Source organism: Hyperolius riggenbachi, chromosome 10 (assembly GCF_040937935.1).
Source record: "Hyperolius riggenbachi isolate aHypRig1 chromosome 10, aHypRig1.pri, whole genome shotgun sequence".
Lineage (NCBI taxonomy): Eukaryota > Metazoa > Chordata > Amphibia > Anura > Hyperoliidae > Hyperolius > Hyperolius riggenbachi.
The window spans coordinates 190,829,606-190,855,843 of NC_090655.1; the positions used below are offsets into that span (position 1 = coordinate 190,829,606).

The 26,238-nt window shown below is 45.6% G+C and overlaps 1 protein-coding gene across 1 annotated transcript in view; it reads left to right on the forward strand.

Moving 5' to 3' along the window:
* Positions 1-2,684: 2,684 nt before the first annotated feature.
* The window catches only part of ANXA11 (annexin A11), an 85,391-nt gene continuing 61,837 nt past the window's right edge, over positions 2,685-26,238 (forward strand). The window contains exon 1 of the mRNA XM_068255461.1: positions 2,685-2,779. The gene's annotated coding sequence lies outside the window, so the exon portion shown is untranslated. The remainder of the gene's footprint in view (positions 2,780-26,238) is intronic.

The window sequence follows — 26,238 nt, forward strand, 5'->3', positions numbered from 1 at the left end:
TGCCAAAATCTGGTTACGCTCAGGGCGCTGTGAAACCTACCTAAGGCTGGCCCTGCATACCAGAGCCAGCAAAGGCTGAGGACAGTGGGGTGGGAGCGATCCATGCAGGGCCGGGCCGAGGCATAGGCTGGAGAGGCTCCAGCCTCAGGGCGCAGTGTAGGAGGGGGCGCACAATTCATTCAGCTGTCATCACTAATTGTGTATTAAGCAGAAAGAAATAAGAAAAGGGGATACATAGCAGTGACTGCAAGCCAGATAACTAGATATTAAGGTGTTGGGGAAGTTGTGGGCCCTGTGGCCCTCTTAGTCTACCAGTAATCAGCGTGTGACAGCTGGGGTGGGAGGGATGGAGGGGCGCACTTTGGTGCGTCAGCCTTGGGTGCTGGAGGACCTTGTCCCTGCTCTGGATCCATGCAGATGGGGCTGGAGGCAGTCCCAGATATATAAAACATTTAAGTTTACTTGTCTCTAAATTAAAGCTACAAACACCCAACTACATTGCTACACTCTTAGTTCCCTATTATCACCTATGCTCAGTGGCGTAGCTAAGGAGCTGCGGGCCCCGATGCAAGTTTTGCAATGGGGCCCCCCCAAGCACTCTATACATAACAATTGATACGGCGCACCAAAAACCTGCCAATGGCAACTACAGTGTCAGAGGTGCAAGAAGGGGATGGGGGACAGTTTGTTAATAATTACCATTATTCAAAGCATCTATAGAAGTGATTATTATGAGCACAGGACCAATAGAGAGCTAATACTGTAGTTGAGGGTGGGCCTTTCGGGGCCCCTCTGGCCTAAGGGCCCCGATGCGGTCGCTACCTCTGCACCCCCTATTGCTACGCCCCTGCCTATGCTGCAATGCCTACAGGTGAGATTGGTGCGGCGGACAGGACTTGCACATATTTTCCATGTTGTCACACAAATCACCTGTCACAGTCCAAGTCCATTCATCCCTTCCCTCACATGAGCATTAGTGTTGTCCGGATCATGAACGATTCGGATCTTTGATCCGAATCTATTTTATGAGTCGATCATCCGAATCATCAAAATGAACGATTCGGATCGCAAAAGGGGCGGGACCAGGAGCGACACGCCCCCTCTCAGCGGGCAGCGGGGCCCTGGAAGCAGGGATCGCTCTGTTGGATGGGAGGCAGCCTTGCAGGGAGACAGGTAGATGAGAGAGAGGGGACATGGGTGCCACTGCCAGATATGTGTAGAGCTACTAGAGCACACATACTGGCTGAAACGTGCTGCACATTATAGGCTGTCTGTTCCGTAGTGCTGCACAGTGATCACATTGGAAGCTTTTGGCTCAGCACAGCTCAGTAACTTTGCAGACACTGTGATTGAAAGGCAATATAATCCTCCTGCACTCGGCACTAAACAGCTGCACTTATCTTCTGGGAATGCTTTCTTTCACTGTGCGACCTTTTCTTTCAAAGTGTACAGATGAACATATAGGTGAAATATATGTAAAGCATATGACTTCAGCATGTGGGTATTATTGTGCAAACATTTCTGCTCTCTGCTCGTCCCTCCTCCCTTCTCTGTCCACTCCCTGCCCTCTGTCCATCTTCTCCCCTTCTCTGTGTGTCCACTCCCTCCCCTTCTCCTGTCCACAGACCTGTCCTGCTGTTCATTTCACCCCCGAATGCTTCGGTAGTAAAATGATCCGAGATTCGGATCAAAGATCCGGATCTCTTCAATGATCCGATTCGAATCATCCGGATCATTGAAAAGATCCGAACTTCCCATCTCTAATGAGCATGTGTCATGTACGTACGTGTACAGGGTGTGTGTTGTGTGAGGCGGGACTGGTTGTGGCAGGGAGAGAGGGAGGGGCGGGCTGTGACAGGGAAGGAGGGGGGCGGCCTGAGGGAGGGAATTCTGCAGCGTGTGTAAGTGCAGCGCAGGAGGAGGGAGGGTACTAGAGATGGGAAGTTCGGATCTTTTCAATGATCCGGATGATTCGAATCGGATCATTGCAGAGATCCGGATCTTTGATCCGAATCTCGGATCATTTTACTACCGGAAGCATTCGGGGGTGAAATGAACAGCAGGACAGGTCTGTGGACAGGAGAAGGAGAGGGGGGTGGACACACAGAGAAGGGGAGAAGATGGACAGAGGGCAGGGAGTGGACAGAGAAGGGAGGAGGGACGAGCAGAAATGTTTGCACGTAATACCCACATGCTGAAGTCATATGCTTTACATATATTTCACCTATATGCTCATCTGTACACTTTGAAAGAAAAGGTCGCACAGTGAAAGACAGCATTCCCAGAAGATAAGTGCAGCTGTTTAGTGCCGAGTGCAGGAGGATTATATTGCCTTTCAATCACACTGTCTGCAAAGTTACTGAGCTGTGCTGAGCCAAAAGCTTCCAATGTGTTCACTGTGCAGCACTACGGAACAGCCAGCCTATAATGGGCAGCACGTTATAGCCAGTATGTGTGCTCTACACATATCTGGCAGTGGCACCCATGTCCCGTCTCTCTCATCTACCTGTCTCCCTGCAAGGCTGCCTCCCATCCAACAGAGCGATCCCTGCTTCCAGGACCCCGCTGCCCGCTGAGAGGGGGCGTGTCGCTCCTAGCCCCGCCCCTTTTGCGATCCGAATCGTTCATTTTGATGATTCGGATGATCGACTCATAAAATAGATTCGGATCAAAGATCCGAATCGTTCATGATCCGGACAACACTAGAGGGTACTCAAGCTGCAGGGCTGGGGCTGGTTAGACGACGCTGCACACTGACAGTAGTAGTCTCCAGGATCAGGTATGTATTCGCTATTTACGTGCGTGTAGTTGACTGTATAATATGTATTCTTTGGCGTGGTAATCATCCTAGCTAGTTCTTCCTAGAAAGCTATAGCGTAAAGTCACAGTGCTGATATGAAGTGACTCTGGGGAGGTGAGGAAGTGGAGTAACAGCAAGCCAAGCTCTGTATATGGACTGGCTGTGTCTTGCGCTGGGTTGCTATTGGCCAGTGCTGATTGTCACACGCTGCTGTATTTGGAATTCAGATAAAGAAAGTGTAAAGTCCTACGTTATTTATATACAGTAGAAAGTGGAGCTGTCGTCTTGCTTCCCTGTTTAGGGGCAGACTGTGCCAGGTTGCTCTGCGCAGCCCCTCTGCTAGGTTTACCCCAGTGCTGTGAAGTACTTGTAGTTATGTTGGATTAGGGCCATATCTCTTCACACCCACCCAGTTGAAACTGTTTATCGCAAAGGCAGCTCCTTCTGACTTTCTGGGTGAAAGCCTTGCTTTCCTGCCTTCCTTTTTACATTCACTTCTAAACTTGGGGAGGAAGAGGAAGTACGTAGCGTACTTTGCTTATCACTCCAATGATGGATACGGTATTTGAGTGGGTTGGACAGCGCACTGGTCTTAAAGGTGCCAATTAATGGTACAATTTTTTTATTTTTTTTTGTGGCAGATTTTTATTTTTGATAAGATCATTTAGATTTTAAGAAAATATTGTATTCCATTGATCCATACCACTAAAGAGTCCAACTTGCAGTAATATCATCTACACCAATTATGATCATATCTATGGAAAAATCCACCATGCAGAAGAATCATTTCTTTAGGCCTCTTTCACAGTGGGACGGTGCATTTGATGCATAATGTGCCCCTAATGCAACGCACTGAAAGACATATAACTTGGATGTTATAGTACATTCTTTAGCCTTGCGTTTGGTGCGCCATTTTCGTCGCACAGTGATGGAATGTAAATGGCGCATGCGTTACATAAAGAAAAATTACTGAGCATGTGCAACACACACAACACAGCAGATTTATTGATAAGCACACAGCATGCAGCACTTTCTAAATATTGCTACACGTTACACACAACGCAACGTGTGCACTGTGAATGTTGCACAGACTTAGTATTGGTGTGTGTGTTAATCCACGTTAAAACATTTTCTGACGTGCGACTTTAATGTCGCACTGTGAAAGAGGCCTTAAAGGAAACTATTGTTAATGCTATTACTCAGGATTGACTGGACTCATTTAACTTCTGTTTTTATACAGTATGATCTGAATAATCTTTATAAAAAATGATTGTTTGCTAAAAAGTATATAGTTAATTGGTACTTTAAAGGGGAACTGAAGTAAGAGGTATACGGAGGCTGCCATATTTATTTAATTTTAATCAATACCAGTTGCCTGGCAGCCCTGCTGATCCTCTGCCTCTAATACTATTAGCCATTGCCCCTGAACAAGCATGCAGCAGATCCGGCGTTTCAGACTTTAAAGTCAGATCTGACAAGACTAGCTGCATGCTTGTTTCTGGTCTTATTCAGAAACTACTTCAGAGAAATACACCAGCAGGGCTGCCAGGCAACTGGTATTGATTTAAAAGGAAATAAATACGGCAGCCTCCGTATACCTCTTACTTCAGTTCCCCTTTTAATGCTAGGTACACATGATGGAGTTTCCTGTCAGTTCGACAGGCAATCTGATGGGAAGTTGCTGTGTGTGTGTGTGTGTGTGTGTGTGTGTGTGTGTGTGTGTGTGTGTGTGTGTGTGTACATGTCCAAACTGCTCCTGATTGATAATGGGATAGATTTTTTTAGATCATTAACCTGCTGAGCGGTCTGGACGAGCTCAGCTCGTCCAGCACCGCCGGAGCCTGCCGCTCAGGCCCTGCTGGGCCGATTTGGCTCAAATAAAAAGCAGCACATGCAGCCGGCACTTTGCCAGCCGCGTGTGCTACCTGATCGTCGCTGCTGCGCGGCGATCCGCTGCATGCAGCGGCGAAAGAGGGTCCCCCCAGCCGCCTGAGCCCTGCGCAGCCGGAACAAAAAGTTCCGGCCAGCGCTAAGGGCTGGATCGAAGGCGGCTGACGTCAGGACGTCCATGACGTCACTCCGCTCGTCGCCATGGCGACAAGGTAAGCGAAACACGGAAGGCCGCTCATTGCGGCCTTCCGTGTTACTTCTGGCCGCCGGAGGCGATCAGAAGAACGCATCCGGAGCGCCCTCTAGTGGGCTTTCATGCAGCCAACTTTCAGTTGGCTGCATGAAATAGTTTTTTTTTTTTTTATTAAAAAAAAAACCCTCCCGCAGCCTACCTGGCGATCTTAATAGAACGCCAGGGAGGTTAATTCACAAAGTCGATCCTGTTATCCATCGTAAGCAGATTCGATAAGTCAGGAATTTGCACTGAGCGTACCTAGCATAAGGTGCTCATACACTGGCAGATGGTTAGCAGATTGATCTATTATGCTGGGGATACATGGTACGTTTCTGTACTGTGTATCGACCAGCTGATCCGGCCAGCTGATAATATTCAGCTGGCCCGATCAAGCCGCTCGACCTGCGCCCGCTCGATTCCCGCCGGCGGACAATGGCAGGGAATCGAGTGGCTGATAAGGACCACCGGTGGGGACGAGCGCGAATCGATACGCGGGATGCGGCTGGAGTCGATCCGGCGGCTAATCGGCCCATCTATGCCCAGCATTACAGTGTTGTGCACACAGATTTCCTTATCACACAGGAGAGGGGATGCTTCCTCTTTCTGTCTTTTATTTCGTGTCTCCTGAAGTGTGAACAGCAGAGTGTATTGTGGATACGAGACCTACAAAGTCATGGTATACATCACCCTCTAAGTTGATATGTAGTTTGTGGCCATTCACTTCAAGATTTCTCTTGTCTGTGGCCATGTTGTGTCCCTGGACATTTTCCGTGTGGATGACGATAGGATGTCTGCTAACCAGGAAGCTCATGTCTCCATGGTAATTGATGCTGGACAATACAATTGTACTTGACATATAAATATAGTTTATCTGGTGTCCCCCAGAGTGCATTAAAATGTGAAATGGATCCTCTATGTAGGGGGTCTAACCATTGCAGCTTTGTGCCTTCCACAGGTGTGTAAAATATTGATGTTATCTCCGGTCTGCCAAAACAAGCTAGCAGGAATTTGGATGCATGAGTTCTTGATGCTGGGGATTCGAAAAAGAAAAATTTTTTTACATACCTGGGGCTTCCTCCAGCCCCCTTCAGGCTATTTGGTCTTCCTCCGCTGCCTGTATCTTCCGCTACAGGTCTTGGTAATTTGACCAGTCGGCGCAGTCCGGGCGTGCGCGCTCCCCTGGCGACGAGAGTACATGCAGCCAGGCTGCTCATGCGCACTATGCCCCTACTGCCTGAAGTACTGAGACCTGTAGCAGAAGCTCCAGGTGGAGGAGGACGGCGAGGGACCGATTAGCCTGGAGGAAGCCCCAAGTATGCATACTTGCCGCGGTATACTACAGTCTGTGCATGGTAATCATGGGGGGGGCACAGTGGCGAGGGTAGGATGGGGCGGTGGTTTAACATACTCTCATACCTATGGGCGCTGTTACAGTGGATGGAACGCAAGAACAAAAATAAGTCTCTGGATAGTGCAGAGGCTTCTCCGATCCTCCTTGAGCCCTCCACTTCTGCATCCACTGAAAATATGTAACAAGAGCTTATCAAATATGCTGTTGTGGCCACCCTCCCATCCGTGTATGAGTGCATCCGTACTGGGCATTCTGGAGTACAGTCTACACCTGCCCAGATGAACGAAGCTGCCTGTGCATGGCTTTACCTCTGTGCGTGAGGCGCTTCATTCTACTGGGCATGTGTGTCTGTACACAAGAATGTGGATTATGGATACTGTACTTAGACAGGAAGGTGGGCAAAATGTAGAAGAGCCTTTCACAGCAGTGGTGGACCATTCATTGGATGTCCCAATACTTAAAGGAAACCAGAGCTCAAAAAAAAAAAAAAAATGTATACATACCTGTATTCTTCCTGCTTCCTCTAGCCCCATAAGCTCAGATCAATTCCATGCCGCCGTCCTACGCTGTCTGCAGCTTCTGTACCATGTCCCATCACTTGTCAGTCGCAGCCAGTCTGGCGTAAGAGAAGTGTGCTCTTTGCGTATCTCTCCAGCAGCGGCTGCAGACAGCGGAGGACGGAGCCATGGGAGCGATCCGAGCTTATGGGGCTGGAGGAAGCCCCAGGTATGTATAAAACTTTTTTTTTTTTCTTTTCTTGAGCTCTGGTACACTTTAAGTACAGTATTGAACTTTTACAGTTTCTTTCCTCTCAGGTTTGCTTTAACAATTTTAGTATGTGCAGACAGAATACAATTTATACTGTAAGGCTGCTTTCACAGTAAGATGTTACAGACGCACATTAGTGCAGCCTGTAACGCAACCCACCGCACAGCAATGAAAAATCAATGGGCTGTTCACAGTGCCCACGTTGCGTTGTAACGCAGCAAGTTAAAAGAAAGTGCTGCATGCTGTGCGTTATACCCGGCTAAGCCGCGTTAGCCTGTTTGCACATGCTCAGTGATGTTGGAGGAGGAGGTCTCCCCTCCTCCGCGGCCAGCCACATGGCTAATTAATATTCACTGCACTGTGACGTGCAGTGTTTACTTCTTGGAGCCGCCGCTCTGTGCGGCGATTGGCTGGCAGGCACCATGAGATGCAGATCACGTGGTCTCCGCATCGCACAGCACAAAAAAAGGCGCACCTAGAGCTGCATAACACCAGCACCACCAGGCGTTGCGTTAGGGGCACGTTATGCGACCTATAACGTCCCCTAAAACACAACGTCCTGGTTGGAGAGAAGCCTTAGTAAAGACCGCCTTACTTATACATATGAGTTTATGCAGTAGCTGCTTCTAAGACATCTATCAAAAAGAAGGGACTATGGTTTAGTTTAAAATTTTCACTCTGCAGCCAGTACTGTGCACAGAGCTGTATCGGCATGGGTGTGACTGGCTGTATAAGATTGTTGTAGGTTTGTTATATCCTTCACATTTATGTAATAGTAATTTGTTTGTGTCCAGTTCAGCTATAGTTCACGCCTTGCTGTAGTTGTTTCACAAAAGAACTTGTGTTACAATAGCAACAAGTTTAGAGGCCTACACCAGAGTATACTATACTCCCATGTGCTGACTTTGCTGGCAGTGCAAATGTTAAATATGTTGCGCTTTCATTGCATGTCAGTTCATTGCCTGTAATGCAAATAACGTTTTCTTTTCTGCTCAGGGTTGGGTGTAGCTGAGTTTTAAAAGGTGCTTTTATGACCTCACAGGAGGATTTTCCAGACTGAGAGGAAAGTTGACCTAGAAGCCATTTTTTTCCCTCTTAATTCATCCAAATATAGCATGGTGGCCTAACAGAGCTCACAGTGTACTGAGAAGTGGTTGATTTCCTGTGACTAGCTTGTCACAGCATTGTGGGGAGCCAGGCGGGAATGCGGGGGAAGAGACAGAATCAAGTTAGGACAGGTATGAAGCTGATTTCACTGCCGGAAGGGCAGTTATTTTCTGTGCAATAATTGGAGCATTACAGACCAGCTTGCACAAAGATGATATCTTACACGGTTTGCCTGGCTTAAACTTCTTGTACTTTGCACTTTTAAAGTAAACATACATTTGAGATAAAATACATTATATTTATATAATTTATTTTAATTCTTTTTTTAATTTATTTTTTTAATATGGGTTAGATTTGATAAAGAAAAGGACTTCAACAAGCATCAAGGAGATCAATGATTGACCAAAATGTCACCAGATTGGGCATGCTCCCTCTTATGGTAGAGCGTGTGAAGGCTGACCTTGTAGCATTCGTTCCCTTCCTGTGTGGTATATGCGAGATAAAAAAAAAATTAAAAAAAATTTTAGGAATGAAAACAAAATTGCCAATCCGGCAGGCTTATTGGGCTCCTTATGAGTTTAGCACGACTGAAGTGCATTTGGCTAATCCAGTCAGAAACCTCTTATTTGCATGCTTGTTTAAGGTCTATGGCTAGAAAATATTTGGTTGGTCACCATTAAGTAATTGGCGGCTGATATCGCGAGTGATAAAACCCTCGGCTGCTATCCCTCCCAAATGTTGTATGTATGTCGCCTGTGCATTAAAATACTTTACCTGTCATGGTGCCTGCTAGTGTCTGCCTTCCGCATTTCCGGGACTATTGGCATATAGCACCAATGTGCTAAAATCCCGGCAGTCATGGGGAAGATGGCAATATGGAAGTACAGTGGGACAGGTAAAGTATCTTAATGAACTAGCACAGGAGGACAGATGAAACATTTTGGGGAGACCTTTCTGGGAGTGGCGAAGTGGCGTCACAAGGCCAATTCCTGAAACATTTCATGCTAAAATCTATTGGGAATCGGTCTGTGGTTTATGGCAACCAGCAAATCTCCCTCTGAACAGATTTGATCAGAGAGAGATTGGTCGATCGGTCACCAAATTCAATTGGTGTATGGCCACTTTTAGAGGCAGAGGATCAGCAGAAAAGCCAGGCAGTTTTCATTGTTTAAAAGAAAATGTCAGCCTCTATATTTCTCTTACTTCAGGTGTGCTTTAAAGGGGAACTTTAGCCTAAACAAACATACTGTCATTAAGTTACATTAGTTATGTTAATTAAAACAGGTAATATAATCTCTTACCCACCCTTTTTTAAAAGAACAGGCATGTTTGTGATTTCATGGGGCAGCCATCATTTTCATGGGGTCAGCCATCTTTTTGGTTGAAAGCAGGTGACTGGGAACATGAGACACAGTTATAACTGTCCTGTGTCCTGATCACCCTTCCCAGCTGTGCACACTGGGCTTCAAATCTCAAATTCAAAAAAACTAAATAAAACAACACATTTGCACCAAAACAGCAGAACGAGAACATCAGAAATCCTATCATGCTTTGCACAGCATCAGGGGGAAAATGCCCGGGCAGTTTTCTTCTGTGCAGCTAAAAATGAGGCTTGGGTAAGAAAAACAAAGTTCTGATGCTGTGAAACTGTTAAAGAAACACCAAGCCTTTTCAGTGCTGTTGAGTAGATTTTTAGTCTGGAGCTTTACTTTAAGTGAAGGCTGTTAGCTGAGGTGGGCAGTATAGCGCCCAGATACTTTTATCTATCTATCTATCTCCGCCCATTTATCCTTCAGTTTCCATAGCAAAAGCAATTTTTGCCTACCTTTATTGCCCATTCACACTAGAAGTGCCTTTGATTAGCCTTTTTTTTTATCACTCCCATTCACTTTCATAAAAAAATTGCTGCGATATCGCGTACGCTAAAATCGAAGCAATTTTTCCTGCGAATTTTAGTAAAGTGAATAGGAGTGATTTTAAAAAACGCTTATCAATCGCAAAAAATGCTCAGAAAAGCGCTTCTAGTGTGAATGGGCCCTTAGGGCCTGTTCATACTTGCTGCGTTTGTAGAACGCGTATAAATTCAAAGAAACGCAAGTTGAAAAGCGCATGCGTTTTTCTTGCGTTTGAATGCATTTTCTATTGCGTTTTGCACAAACACGTGACCCAGAGGAAAAAAAAGAATTATGGGAACCGCAGAGGAAAACGGACGCTAAAAACGCAATAGTACGCGTTTTTGATACGCGGCCATAGACTTTCATTGCGTCAGTTTCTATGCGTATCGCACAGAACTGCGTGCAGCAATGCGGATAAGAAACGTATGCGTCTCATACGCATACATGTGTACTAGCCCATTCAAAAGCATTAGGAGCCGTTTCTATGCGTTTTTGGTACCAGTACGCGTTCCCTGAAAACGGCTAGGAACGCATATAGTGTGAACAGGCCCTTAGGCCTGGAACCCACTGAAATCCGCAAATTCAAAACGCAACCGCTAGCGTTTTGTCTGAGCGGTTTGCAAGCGGATTCATGGGCGTTTTCGGTCGCGTTTTGCAACAGTGTAATTTTTTGCTCAGCGGTTGTGTAGCGTTTTGTGTTTCGCGTTTTTATCCTGATTGGTCCTGTGAATTATTTTTAATTTTGTTAGTGTGCTGAACGGCAAAACGCTAGCAAAACCGCTCAGTTTAGGTTTTGCTGAGCGTTTCCGCTAGCGTTTCAATACTTAACATTGAAGCACTAACGCTCCCAAAATGCTGCATGTCCTGCGTTTGCGTTTCTGGGAAACGCAAACGCTCCTGTGGAAGTTGCCCCATCCATTAACATCAGCTGAGCGTTTTGGCAAAACGCTAGCGTATCGCAGCGCTGCCAAAATGCTCAAAAAAACGCTCTTGTGGGTTCCAGCCCTTAGAGCTTGTTTCCGCTAAGGGTGATTCCCTGCATACAAATTAGGCTGTATCCAAATTCGTATGCAGGGGAAAAAACGGATGGGCGGCAGCATTTTATTTCATTTATTGTATTTATAAAGCGCCAACATATTACACAGCATTTTATCACACCACGCCTGTACATTTGTGCATGGCTTGGCAAGAGGGATTCTGATGCATACTCTTATCTGAACAAGCCTGTTGGCACCATTGGGAATGGGGCTGTGGGCTTTAAAGCTATTCAGTGGAACACTTGCACCTGGGGATGGTGCTGGAACCACTGGCCAAATAGAGCACCAGGAAGACTCCATGCTATCCAGAGCCTTTTCTCTACTTGGGTAAATATCAACCCAAGAGTGAGTTTGCATAGTTATGGTTATTTTTAATTATCTCATTCTCATACAAATTTAAAGCTAAACTGAGACAAGGGGGTAAAATAATTCATACTAACCTGTGGTTTCTTCCAGCCCCATTAACCCCATTGCCTCCCTCACCGTCCTCCCGGGTGCCTCCTTTAGCCCGGTATTGGCCCCGGTAATCCACTTTCAGTTGCGTCACTTGTACAGAAGGGCCCAACTGACGCAACTGAAGGCAGAATACTGGGACCTATAGCAGGTGAACAGAGGCAACAGTGGTCTTGGGGCCGAAGGAAGCCCCAGGTTATTAGGGCTTTTTACCCCCCCCCCCCCCCCTTTGTCTCAGGTTCTCTTTTAAAGCAAACCTCTGTGGTGTTTAGGGGAGAAATTTAGATCTACCTACTACAGAGCTTTCCAGCGATGGAACCCCCCAAAGCACGCAGCCAAGCCCTTGGAAAAGGACGAGCATGACCGCATTGTGCAGGCGCAGGACAGCTCGCGCCTGTGCAATACCACGGAACTGCTGCTCAGGCTCAGCAGGTACACTTAAAGGACAACTGAAGTGAGAAGAATATGGAGGCTGCCATATTTATTTCCTTTTGAAAAATACCAGTTGCCTGACAGCCCTGCTATTTGGCTGCCGTAGTGTCTGAATCACACCAGAAACAAGCATGCAGCTAATCTTGTCAGATTTGACAATAATGTCAAAGGGCTGGTGCACACCGAGCGGCTTTTTCAGCGTTTCTGCAGCCGCTTGCGGGTGCGGATACGCTTGGTCAATGTATCTCAATGGGGTGGTTCACACCAGAGCGGGAGGCGTTTTGCAGTAATGCATACTCCCGGGGTGAGGCATTTTTTGGATTGCGGATGTGTGCAATTTTGGGTACCCGGAGTCTGAGTTGGAGTCTGATTTCATAAACTGAGGAGTCGAAGTTGTATGATTTTTGTACAAATTCCACAGGCCTGGTAAGTATTAGAAGTATCTGAGGAGTCAGAGCAATTTTGGGTACCCGGAGATGGAGTCGGTGGTTTCATAAACTTTGGAGTCGGAAGATTTTTGTACCGACTCCACAGCCTTGATTGTTACCTCATGTACACATTTATCTCACCATTCTTCAGGTATACTCGCACTTACATTCCTGGAGCTTTCTTTAATGGGTATTTGAAGTTATGTTCTACAACTGATTCAGTCAGCTTTCTGACTGCTGCAGTTTTAGCACACAGGATTGAAATTGAAATCGGGCAGAATGTCATTATTTTTATTGCTTGCAGTTCTGTGCTCTTAATTCCAGGCTGTTTGTTTGTATAGAGACAGCTGTCCCAGTAGCTGGACTACAAAGGGAATTGGGCCAAAGGTTACTGTCTATAATGACTGCTATAAGTGAAGCAAGGGCAATTACACCCTCTCCACACATACATCACTCATATCTGGATAGTATAATTTTTTATTTATTTGTTTTTTTTTGGCTTCCTGTAACAACTGCTTTTCACTGTAGTTGACCAAGCGAATAAAACGTTACCGTACTTTTAGCTACCCTCAATTTTTACATGCCACTGTAATCCATTTTTTTGAGGTGGGGGGGGGGGGGGGGGGTTAGTGGTTTGGTGGCTAATGAAAGCGTGACATGACAGCAGCCATGAATATGTTACATGCCAGGAGGAGATGAACACGTGAGTTGCATGGCAAATTCAGCCTTGGCTGTCACTCTCCATCTACTGCTTTTTTTTTTTTTTTTTTTTTTTTTTTTTTTTTTTTTTTTTTTCTTCCCTGTGGCTTCACTGTTCTTGTATTCCTGCCTCCTTTTCTTTTTTTCTTTACCCCAACACTGAATAGTGCTGCATTAATAGTAACATTCCCAGAGAGACTCTCTTAAGCCCTGCATGCACGCTAGAGAATTAAGTGTGTATGGCCGCTACCTGTTCTTGTATGGCTATGCGTTCTTGCATAGGAATAGAACACTTTGCTAGCCTGCAGGGTAACAACTTGTCTGTCAGCCTTGGCCCAGCCATGTCACCTGAGGGGTCAACTACCGATCCCCAAACAGGTAACATGCCTCGCATCTTTAGACATGTGTCCTGCCCATAGACTTGACTTCACTGACCAGCACAGCCATATGCATAACTTAGGCCCAGTTCACACTGCACAGATGGAAAAACTGATCCGTGGGAAATTCATGGCTGTGTTCTTTGGCAGAATTGTGAGTGAGCCCACTCCCTTGGAGGAGAAGCAGCCCCACACATGAATGGGCTCAGGATGCTTTACTTTTGGCATAAGGCAGGGCTGATGGTACCTTTCACTTTTGGGCTATCGGGCAAAATGTTTGCCTCCCTGTGCACAGATGCACTCACACCTGCCTGTCCTGAGCAAGCTCTGCACTGGTGGCCCCCTATTCATGCAGCTGAATCATCTTTTGGAGGTGGTCCTAGTGCTTGTTGGACTTGGGCATTCCAAAGCCTTCTTTACGACAATTGAACATCCCCTCTCCTTGAAGTTCTTTATGATCTGATGTATGGTTGAGTTAGATGATATTCTAATTCACTCAGCATGATAGAATGAACTCCAGCCTTGTTCTGGTCAACACTCTCTCACCTGTGTTAGCGAGAATATCACTGAAATGATCTCAGCAGCTTTTGGTGGCACGGCTGAAATGCAGAGAAATTATTGGGATTAAAAGACCACTGTAGTGAGAAGAATATGGAGGGAGCGATAATTATATCCTTGTAAACAATACCAATTGCCTGGCAGCCCTGCTGATCTATATGGCTGCAGTAATGTCTGAATAACACCTGAAACAAGCATGCAGCTAATCTTGTCAGATCTGACAATGTCAAACACCTGATCTGCTGCATGCTTTTTCAGGGTCTGGCTAAAAGTATTAGAGGCAGAGGATCAGCAGGACAGCCAGGCAACTAGCATTGCTTAAAAGGAAATAAATATGGCAGCCTTCATATCCTTCTAACTTCAGTTGTCCATTAAGTTGATTTTTATGGCAAAGAAGGACTTTGCAGTTAATTTCATCACTCTTCATAACTTTCTGTAGTAGATGCAAATCGGCATCTTAAAAACTGAAGCAGTACACTTTGTGAAAACCTGTGTCAGTCTCAGAACTTTTGGCCATGACTGGACCATTGCTTAGGTTTATTATGCTGAGTTCACACTTGATTGCAAAAAATGCATCACATTTTTTTTTTTTTTTTGCACATGCTTCTTTCTCTGTTTTTGCATTAAAAAAGCACTCTTTAGGCTGCTCTACAATACATAATCGGAAAATTCACACATTGGGCTCTATTCACAAAGCATTATCGCATTCGGTAATGCTGAAAACAGCTGATATTACGGATCACCTTCCCAAGTTACAATTCACTAAAGCTATCTCCGCACAGAAAATCACAGTTCCCGACTAGTGAGGTAGATTACCGACTTGTGTGGTAATTACCTCAGAAAATTTCAATTCACAAAGATTTGCGCATGTCATTTACCGGCCAAAAGTGTGTGTGTGGGGTTTTTTTTTTTTTCCCCAGCTCACAGCAGCCGTTAACTGTCTCTTATGTGTGGTGGATTTGACAGACAGCCTTTGGGGAGAGCCAGGCAGCCAATAGGGAGCTACACAGCCTGCTTCTCACTGTGATTGGATGCGACAGGGATGTTGGTGGGTCTTTGAGGCAGGCAACACACTTAACCTTCCTGGCGGTATAAAAAATTCCGCCAGGAGGCAGCGCAGCATTTTTTTTTTCTTATATCATGTAGCGAGCCCAGGGCTCGCTAAATGATAGCCGCTGCTCAGCGGCATCCCCCCGCCCGCTACGATCGCCTTTGGCGATCTCCGATCAGGAAATCCCGTTCAAAGAACGGGATTTCCTGGAGGGCTTCCCCGTCGCCATGGCAACGGGGCGGGATGACGTCACCGACGTCGGGCCGTCATTGGGAGTCCCGAACCACCCCTCAGCGCTGCCTGGCACTGATTGGCCAGGCAGCGCACGGGGTCTGGGGGGGTGAGGCGCGCGACGGATAGCGGCGATCGAGCGCGGGGCGGTGGCGGTCGGTGTGTTGACGCAGCTAGCAAAGTGCTAGCTGCGTGCAGCAAAAAAAAATTAAACAAATCGGCCCAGCAGGGCCGGAGAAAACCTTGGGGTTACCGCCAAGGAGGTTAACTGTTTTCTGCACAGAAAAACTGAGAACTCATGTTAACCACTTGAGGACTGCGGGCTTTACCCCTCTTAAAGGGGAACTGAAGAGAGAGGTATATGGAGGCTGCCATGTTTTTTTCCTATTAAGCAATACCAGTTGCCTGGCAGCCCTGCTGATCCTCTGTCAGGATACTATTAGCCATAGCCCCTGAACAAGCATGCAGCAGATCAGGTATTTCAGACTTTAAAGTCAGATCTGACAAGACTAGCTGCATGCTTGTTTCTGGTGTTATTCAGATACTACTGCAGAGAAATAGACCAGCAGGGCTGCCAGGCAACTGGTATTGATTAAAAGGAAATAAATATGGCAGCCTCCGTATACCTCTTACTTCAGTTCCCCTTTAAGGACCAGACCCTTTTTTTTCCATTCAGACCACTGCAGCTTTCACGGTTTATTGCTCGCTCATACAACCTACCTAAATGAATTTTGGCTTCTTTTCTTGTCACTAATAAAGCTTTCTTTTGGTGCTATTTGATTGCTGCTGCGATTTTAACTTTTTATTATATTCATCAAAAAAGACATGAATTTTGTCAAAAAAATGATTTTTTTTTTTAACTTTCTGTGCTGACATTTTTCAAATAAAGTAAAATTTCTGTATACATGCAGCACAAAAATGTGGACAAACATGTTTTTGATAAAAAAAAAACAAAAAAAAACAATTCAGCCTATATTTATTGGTTTGGGTAAAAGTTATAGCGTTTACAAACTATGGTGCAAAAAGTGAATTTTCCCATTTTCCAGCAACTCTGACTTTTCTGACCCCTTGTCATGTTTCATGAGGGGCTAGAATTCCAGGATAGTATAAATACCCCCTAAATGACCCTATTTTGGAAAGAAGACATCCCAAAGTGTATTTTTTACACATACCCATGCTGGGTGGGAGAAATCTCTCTGTAAATGGACAATTGTGGGTGTAAAAAATCAAAGAATTGTCATTTACAGAGAGATTTCTCCCACCCAGCATGGGTATGTGTAAAAATACACCCCAAAACACATTATACTACTTCTCCTGAGTACGGCGATACCATATGTGTGACACTTTTTTGCAGCCTAGGTGCGCTAAGGGGCCCAACGTCCTATTCACAGGTCATTTTGAGGCATTTGTTTTCTAGACTACTCCTCACGGTTTAGGGCCCCTAAAATGCCAGGGCAGTATAGGAACCCCACAAGTGATCCCATTTTAGAAAGAAGACACCCCAAGGTATTCCGTTAGGTGTATGGCGAGTTCATAGAAGATTTTATTTTTTTCACAAGTTAGTGAAAAATTACAATTTGTGAAAAAAACAATAAAAATCAATTTCCGCTAACTTTTGACAAAAAATAAAATCTTCTATGAACTTGTCATACACCTAACAGAATACCTTGGGGTGTCTTTTTTTCTAAAATGGGGTCACTTGTGGGGTTCCTATACCGCCCTGGCATTTTAGGGGCCCAAAACCGTTAGTAGTCTGGAAACCAAATGTCTCAAAATGACTGTTCAGGGGTATAAGCATCTGCAAATTTTGATGACAGGTGGTCTATGAGGGGGCGAATTTTGTGGAACCGGTCATAAGCAGGGTGGCCTTTTAGATGACAGGTTGTATTGGGCCTGATCTGATGGATTGGCGTGCTAGGGGGGTGACAGGAGGTGATTGATGGGTGTCTCAGGGGGCGGTTAGAGGGGAAAATAGATGCAATCAATGCACTGGGGAGGTGATCGGAAGGGGGTCTGAGGGTTTGGCCGAGTGATCAGGAGCCCAGACGGGGCAAATTAGGGCCTGATCTGATGGGTAGGTGTGACAGGAGGTGATTGATGGGTGTCTCAAGGTGTGATTAGAGGGGGGGAATAGATGCAAACAATGCACTGACAAGGTGATCAGGGCTGGGGTCTGAGGGCGTTCTGAGGGTGTGGGCGGGTGATTGAGTGCCCTAGGGGCAGATAGGGATCTAATCTGATGGGTAGCAGTGACAGGGGGTAATTGATGGGTAATTAGTGGGTGTTTAGGGTAGAGAACAGATGTAAACAATGCACTTGGGAGATGATCTGATGTCGGATCTGTGGGCGATCTATTGGTGTGGGTGGGTGATCAGATTGCCCGCAAGGGGCAGGTTAGGGGCTGATTGATGGGTGGCAGTGACAGGGAGTGATTGACGGGTAATCAGGGGGGATAGTTGCATACAGTACACAGGGGGGGGGGGTCTGGGGAGAATCTGAGGGGTGGGGGTGATCAGGAGGGAGCAGGGGGCAGTTTAGGGCATTAAAAAAATAGCGTTTACAGATAGTGACAGGGAGTGATTGATGGGTGATTGGGGGGGCGATTGGGTGCAAACAGTGTTCTGGGGGGTGGGCAGGGGGGGGTCTGAGGGGTGCTGTGGCCGATCAGGGGGCGGGGGGGGGAATCAGTGTGCTTGGGTGCAGACTAGGGTGGCTGCAGCCTGCCCTGGTGGTCCCTTGGACACTGGGACCACCAGGGCAGGAGGCAGCCTGTATAATACACTTTGTATACATTACAAAGTGTATTATACACTTTGTATACGGCGATCTGGGTGCTAGTAACCCGCCGGCGCTTCCGAACGGCCGGCGGGTTACAGCGCGAGGGGGGCGGAGCCAGTCGGCGGTGGCTGATTGCGTCACGAATGACGAGATCCATGCCCGTACAAGGACCGCCGCCAATTGTACATGCGGCGGTCCTTGCGGGATCCACTTGCCGGCCGCCTCTGTACAGTGGGCGGTCGGCAAGTGGTTAATCAATGGGCTAGTTCACACTTAATGTTTTTTGCGCGCAGAAAAAAAAACTTGACATTCTGCATGATGACACATTTTGTCAGTTTTCTCTATCAAGCACATCAGCTGCTGTGACAAAACACACGTGTTTTCCTGCCTGGAACCACACTTGGTGTGTAGAAAAACGCGTGCAGAAAACTGAGGGCTAGTTTCCACTATTGCAGTGCGGAATCGCCTGGATTCCACCGCTGATGAAATCGCATGCGGATGCAATTCCCCATGCGTTTTTTGCCGCGAATTCGCATAGGTGAGGGTATATGCGATTTTTTTAACCATGTCAATGCCTGTGTGAATTTACATTGGTACCTATGCGAATTCGCGGCAAAAAACGCATGGAAAAACGCATGCGATTTCCCTATTAAATACATTGCATGCGGCTCTTTTGTGCGTTTTTTTTTTTTTTCACCGCTGAAAAAAACACACCTCAACAACGCTACAGTGGAAACAGGCCCATCCACTTGCATTACATGTGCGAAACCACATGCGGATTTGCGATAGTGGAAACAAGCCCTGAAAAACAAGTGTGTTCCCTGCCTCAGTGTATCAAAGCAGAGGAAGCTGACAATTCTGCAGGCATCCCTGTGCATATTTGTATTGTAGCCCACAGAAGAGCTCCCCCTGGTGGGTGCGTCGCACATCTAAAGGGATGACAGTATGCACAAGACGGAAAACTAGAAGGCTGGTAAGTGACTTAAGTGCCCTTTTCCACTAGCAATCACAAACACCAGTTATGTGATTGCGATTTGCGATTTTCATTTGCATTGCATCATCATTGTAAAAATCGCTCCAGAAAGCGATTGCAATTTCCAAATCAAATCACTGTAGTGAAAAATACTTCTCGTGATTTCTATGATAAAGTAACAACCCTAGCGATTTAAAAATCACCAGCGATTTGCGATTAAGCAATCGCTCTAGTGGAAAAGGGCCCTGAGGCTTTGTTGACATTAGAGGCGTTTTTTGGAAAATCTAAGCGAGGACGTTTTTCCAAAAACGCTCAGAAAGCGCTTATACCATCTTGTGAGAGTAATGCCTGATTCACAAAGCTTTTTCTCCTGTTCTCACCTCATCTATGTTACTTTTTTAAGCTCCTAAAGAGCAAAAATATTATATAATTAAAGTGAACCTTAACTGGCCTGTATTTAAAAAAAAAAAAAAAAAAAAAAAAGCATGGTCCTAGCGCCTGTCTGTATTGCGCACCTGCGCAGTATAACAACTTGCGCTGGCACATTGTGAATCATAGTGTGTGCATGAATCGGCATGATTCACGCTTGTCATGCTAGTTTCCATGCCATACACTTGTGCGAGAGCACTCTCGCGTGATTTTTCGTGTAATTAGCCGGCTTCTGCACACTTTATGCACATACTCCCCTCTTGAGTCACTTGTGCGCATGCTCATACACTGAAGCAGAATCTGACAGGCGGGAGTACATAGTCAGAAGAAGGCATCCAGGGCTCCACGCTGCCCCAGAAGTAATCGCTCCCGTTCGCCGCCATGTTAGTGACGTCATTAAAACGAAACTATGCTACCAACTGAGAACGGGGATGAGCCAAGCGGGGAAAATGATTGGAATAGATACAATGATATGTGAGTAGAATGGGAAACCTTTTATTTCATTATACACTTCACAGTTAAGGTTCGCTTTAAGGTAAGAAAAGTAATATTGAAATTAAAGCGGATCCGAGATGAAAAACTAAATATAACAAGTGACTTGTCTATATATCTTATCTAAAGTTTAGATAGTTTACACAGCAAATCTATCTTCAAACAGCTTCAACAGTATATTAATATTTTTTCCTGTGATACAATGGGAGCAGACATGTTTTCTGCTTGTCACTATTACACAATTACGCACACAGGCAAGCTTATCTGTATCTAGGCATGCTAATCTGCATATTCTGTGAAAACTCCACTCTTATCTCCTCCATTACACAGGCAACTGATCTGTATCTGCACTGCAGCTCTCAGATTGTGAAAACTCTGCCTCTGAAATCTATAGCTAGTAACACCTTTTTCACCTGCCCAGACTGAAATCCCACAATCCTTTGCAAGCGCCAAGGCACTCTGGAGAAGCTGTGGGTGTGGTTTGTTTAGTTTATAGGAAATTAGGGTATTAAAACAAAACAAAACAAGTATTTGGCTTGAGGAATGCCCTATAAACTATATGTAAGGAACACAATTATGCAAGGAGTAAAAGTTCATCTCGGATCCACTTTAAGTAAATCGGGAGCAACTTACTTTGAGTGATTATTTTGCTTGTAAATGTACTGAAAGGTTAATTTTATTAAATAAGTGATAAATAAGTCATTTATGACAAGTTTTGTGAATAGAGCAGTAGTGAAATGAACCATTAAAGCATGTCGGACACAGTTTATTACTTAGCAGTTTTGTTCATGTGTGGCAGCCCTCCTTGTGTAGTATGAGAACATACAGTTTGGTCCTGCAGCAGTGGATAGTATGTAAATAGACTATAGTCTGTCCTCTTAGCCCACCCAAAGTCACTTTGGTGCTGAGTATGGGAGCTCCGGAGAATGCAGGCCTCAGGAATACACATGGAAATCTGTACAGAACACAGTAAATCCAGCTCAGTCTGTGGACAGAGCTTATGCTGAAGTTTCTGTTCTCTGCTTCAAAATACCAGGAATTCCAGTTCCTCCTGTCTTGCCACATGTAGGTGAAAAGTGTCATGGCAGATCAGTTCAGTGCGGGGAAACCTTTTGGAACCTGCTTAGGAAGGACTGCTTCTTTTTGTTCGGTAAAAAGAAAAGCACACTTTTTTTTTTCTTTTTAATCTAAATTTCATTTGATTTAGTGTGAAACGGCTGAGCTCAGCTGACTGGTGGTTTTGTGCACTGCCCATTAATGCTGCATACAAGCTGATGGTGCTGCCAGTCCCTAAAATTATCTAATCTGGATCTGTCAAGCCAGGTTTGCCTGAATACAGAGTGTTGCAAGTCATGAGGGAATCCAGAAATGCACTGCTATGTAGAAGTATTTGTTTATAAACACAGCTCTGTTTCTAGTAATAATACAACCACGTCATTGTTATACAATGTAATACACAGAGCTTGTTCTCCTGTCTTGCATGAATGTCTCTGAGACACCAACAGTAAGCAGACAGGACAATAGAGTCCTGGGTACCTCATCCTTCATAATACACTGGACCTGAAGCTGGGTATGTACAATCGGGCAGTTTTGTTTATGGTTAGACTCCCTTTTCCCTCTGGAATAATTGTACTTGGCATTTTTCAACAACCACTGAAATTCTCTACCCTCTGTACAGACAGACCTTAGACCTACACAAATAGTTAATAATAATAATGGTAACATTTGTGTAGCGCTTTTCTCCTGTCTGTCTAAGGGCTCTTTTCCACTATGAAATGCGATCGCGATTCCAATCGCGATCGCAATCGCGTTTCAATTTCCACCATGCGATTGCGATTGGGATTGAGCTACTATACTCATTATAGTCCAGCTCAATCGCATACAAAACGCGGCAGGACAACGATTGCGCTTTGACCAAAATCGCATCGCAATCGGATCGCACTAATGGAAATTGCTGCTGCAGTTTCCATTAGTTTAATGTACCTTGCGATTTGCGATCAGCAGCAAATCGCAAATCGCAGGCTAGTGGAAAAAGGCCCTAAGCTGGTTTCACAGTGGGACGTTAAAGTCCCACATTACAGCAGCCAGTAACGCAGCCTAAAGGTACCCATACACTCGTCAGATTAGCAGCTGATAAGCACTCCATCTGATCTATCTGATGCGTTTTTAGAACATTTTTTACTAGCATAGAATTCCAATAGATTTCAGCTTGAAATCTATTGAAATTTGATCGGATGGCATTTTTTTGCCATAAGATTTCCATTAGGGCCAATGCAAGCAATCTCATCAGATCGACCTACATTTTCCACCCTGCCAGTTCGATGGAAATCCATCGAAATCGGTCGATTGGCCAACCGATTTGCAATCAATTGATTTTGATCGGTCGGCCAGAAAATTAGCTGAGTGTATGGGCCCCTTTACTCACAGCACTGTAAAATCAATGTGCTGTTTCACAGTGCACACGTTGCGTTACATAGTAACGCAGCACGTTTAAACAAAGTGCTGCATGCTGTACGTTATACTGGGCTAAGCCACGTTAGACTGTTAGCAAATGCTCATTAATGTTGGAGGAGGAGGTCTCCCCTCCTCCTCAGCGGCCAGCCACATGGCTAATTATTATTCACTGCACTGAGGAGACTCGTGGTGGAACTGTCGTGTTGTAGGGATCATGAACGAATCGTTCGTTTGATCCGGATCTTTTTTGTGAGTCGAATCATCCGGATCATCACAATGAAAGATTCGGTTCACCGTGGATGTCTGTCTGGAAGAAACAGGAACATACAGAATGTACAGTACAGGGAAAGTCCTGTCTTGCTAATCATTTCACCCAGTCTGCTTCCCTAGTAAAATGATTCAAATGATTCAGTTCAAAGATCCGGATCTTTTCAATAATCCGATTAAAATGATCTGAATCCTTAAAAAGATCTGGACTTCCTATCACTAACCTGGAGCGGCTGCTATGAGAGCTGCATAACGCAGCTCTAGTGTTGTCCGGATCATGAACGATTCGGATCTTTGATCCGAATCTATTTTATGAGTCGATCATCCAAATCATCAAAATGAGTCATTCGGATCGCAAAAGGGGCGGGGCCAGGAGCGACACGCCCCCTCGCAGCGGGGTCTTGGAAGCAGAGCAGAGATGGATCGCTCTGTTGGAAGGGAGGCAGCCTTGCTCAGGGACAGGTAGATGAGAGAGAGGGGACATGGGTGCCACAGCCAGATATGTGTAGAGCACACATACTGGCTATAACGTGCTGCCCATTATAGGCTGGCTGTTCCGTAGTGCTGCACAGTGATCACATGGGAAGCTTTTGGCTCAGCACAGCTCAGTAACTTTGCAGACAGTGTGATTGAAAGGCAATATGATCCTCCTGCACTCGGCACTAAACAGCTGCACTTATCTTCTGGGAATGCTTTCTTTCACTGTGCGACCTTTTCTTTCAAAGTGTACAGATGAACATATAGATGAAATATATGTAAAGCATATGACTTCAGCATGTGGGTATTACGTGCAAACATTTCTGCTCTCTGCTCGTCCCTCCTCCCTTCTCTGTCCACTCCCTGCCCTCTGTCCATCTTCTCCCCTTCTCTGTGTGTCCACTCCCTCCCCTTCTCCTGTCCACAGACCTGTCCTGCTGTTCATTTCACCCCCGAATGCTTCCGGTAGTAAAATGATCCGAGATTCGGATCAAAGATCCGGATCTCTTCAATGATCCGATTCGAATCATCTGGATCATTGAAAAGATCCGAACTTCCCATCTCTACGCAGCTCAATCTGACGTCAAACTCCAACACCACCATGCGTTGTGTTAGGGGCAAGTTATGTGACCATAACATCCCCTAAAACGCAACGTCTTGGTGGGAAAGTAGCCTTAAAGCACTTGAGAGCTGCATACACTAAAGGTGGGTACACACATCATATAAAAAGTCTTTGGAAAATGAAAGATCACTGACCAATTTTCCCCCCTTTCATGTAGTATAACAGAGTAACCAAGCAGCTCAGGGTGACCCAAACAACTAGGAATGTATACGGGGATAAAAGGAACCAAAAAGCCCTCCTACTAAAAAAGCAAAGCTTGGTGTAATTTGCCTTCTTAAAACAGAAGGAAATTTGCAATAATTCAGTTATAAGTGAACATCTGTGGTTACCCACAATGCACTACCACTGAATATGCAAAATGAGAGCCATACCTGCACATACCTCCTCATCAGATAAAAATCTTTGCAAGATGCTGTACACATGCAAAAGATCAGTTCCTGCAAAATGCATTCATAGTCTATATCTGCAGATCGCATACACAGCTTGTTTAACAGACATTCATCTGCAGATCAGACAATCATCTGCAGGTCCAAAGATCCATCCTGGTGGATCTGATCTGCAGATGATTGTCCGTTAAACAAGGTGTGTATGAGATCTGCAGATATAGACTATGAATGCATTTTGCAGGAACGGATCTTTTGCAGACACTGATCTTTTGCATGTGTACAGCATCTTTTGTGTGCAGCATCTTGCAAATATTTTATCTGATGGGGAGTTCAGCTCAATAGAATAGACTGTGTAGAGTATGGCTCTCATACTACATGACAGGGGGTAAAATTGGTCTGTGATATTTAATTTTTCCAAAGACTTTTATCTAATGTGTGTACCCACCTTAAAGAGGATCTGTAACCTCAAAAAATCCCCTGGGGGGTACTCACCTCGGGTGGGGGAAGCCTCCGGATCCTAATGAGGCTTCCCACACCGTCCTCTGTCCCACGGGGGTCTCGCTGCAGCCCTCCGTGCTGCCGTGACGTAATATTTACCTTCCTGGCTCCTGCGCAGGCGTTTTGACGGCTGTCGGCTCCGAACTACACGGAAATACCCGATCGCCGTCGGGTCTGCTCTACTGCGCAGTACAGCGGACCCGACTGAGATCGGGTATTTCCGTGTAGTTCGGAGAGGAAAGCAGCCACAGCGCCCCCGCTGGAGCCAGCAAAGGAAAATATTGAAATTACAGTCTGGCCTGTCGCCGGCTGTTCAGAGGGCTGCAGCGAGACCCCCGTGGGACAGAGGACGGCGTGGGAAGCCTCATTAGGATCCGGAGGCTTCCCCCACCCGAGGTGAGTACCCCCCCCCCCCCAGGGGATCTTTTTCATGTTACAGAGTCTCTTTAAGGGGTGCACTTAGCAGGCCTCCCTGCAGTGTTAGGGACTCCTTACTGAATAGGTCACTAGTTTTAGCCAGGATTTTACCCCTGGTCCTCTGTCAGGAAATTGCCATTAACCGGTATGCTATCTAGCCACTATCTAAATGATTGATAATGGTAAAAGTCTATAAGACTTAGGTGGTGATAAACTGTTAACAACCGTATTTAAGGGTCAAGGTTTTAATGACTTGTAGTAGAACATTTTGTAAACTAGTGCACATTCAGTACACTTGCTATCAAGAGTTTCATTCTCGCCAGCTTGAACATGCAGAGGGAGAGGATTAGATACATAAAAAAAATGCTGCGTTTAACTGTCCTTCTCACCGTCCTCTAACCAACCATGGTAGAATGACAGCCTGTTTCCCTTCTGTTACCTGCTGATTCCTAGCTGGGATTTTTCTGCAGTTGGTTATGACATTGTTACAACATGTAGGCAAACCCATATCCACTTATCCCTGGTCCCCTGTGGACTGTCTAGTTGAGTCACCACCAGTCAGACCTTGCATGCAATAGTTTTCAACCATGCAGCTGCAAATGTTGAGCAGTCACCTATGCTGGCTGCCTGTTTATGCTCTTAGGCCTTGAACCCACTAGCAGCGCTTTTCTAAGCCTTTTCTGAGCACTTGTCATTTTTAAAAGCTCATGCTTATGTAAAGCTATGTGTGTGATCCCACTTGAGGGAAGTGATTTCCTCCATAGCATTTCCCCCATAGCATTGCATTAGCAAGAGCTTTGCAAATCACAAGCGCTTAGAAAAATTTTTTTTTTCCAGACAGCCAATCCCAATTGTGCTAATGACCAACCTAAAACTGTTGTCAGCTGACTCTTATTAGGGTAGTTTCCCTTTATACTCATTGTGATGCACATCCTAGTCTTCTCGCATGTCAACAATGCAATGCATACAGTCCATAGACTTTTATGCTTAAACCACAACCGTTACCTTGTGTGGTGGCCAGTAACACACCACAAGCACACCAGTTTAGAGGTGCATATACAATATTTTTGCAATTTTATATTAAGCGGACCCTAGACCAAATTCACAGTGGACATTGCGTTTAATGTGAACGC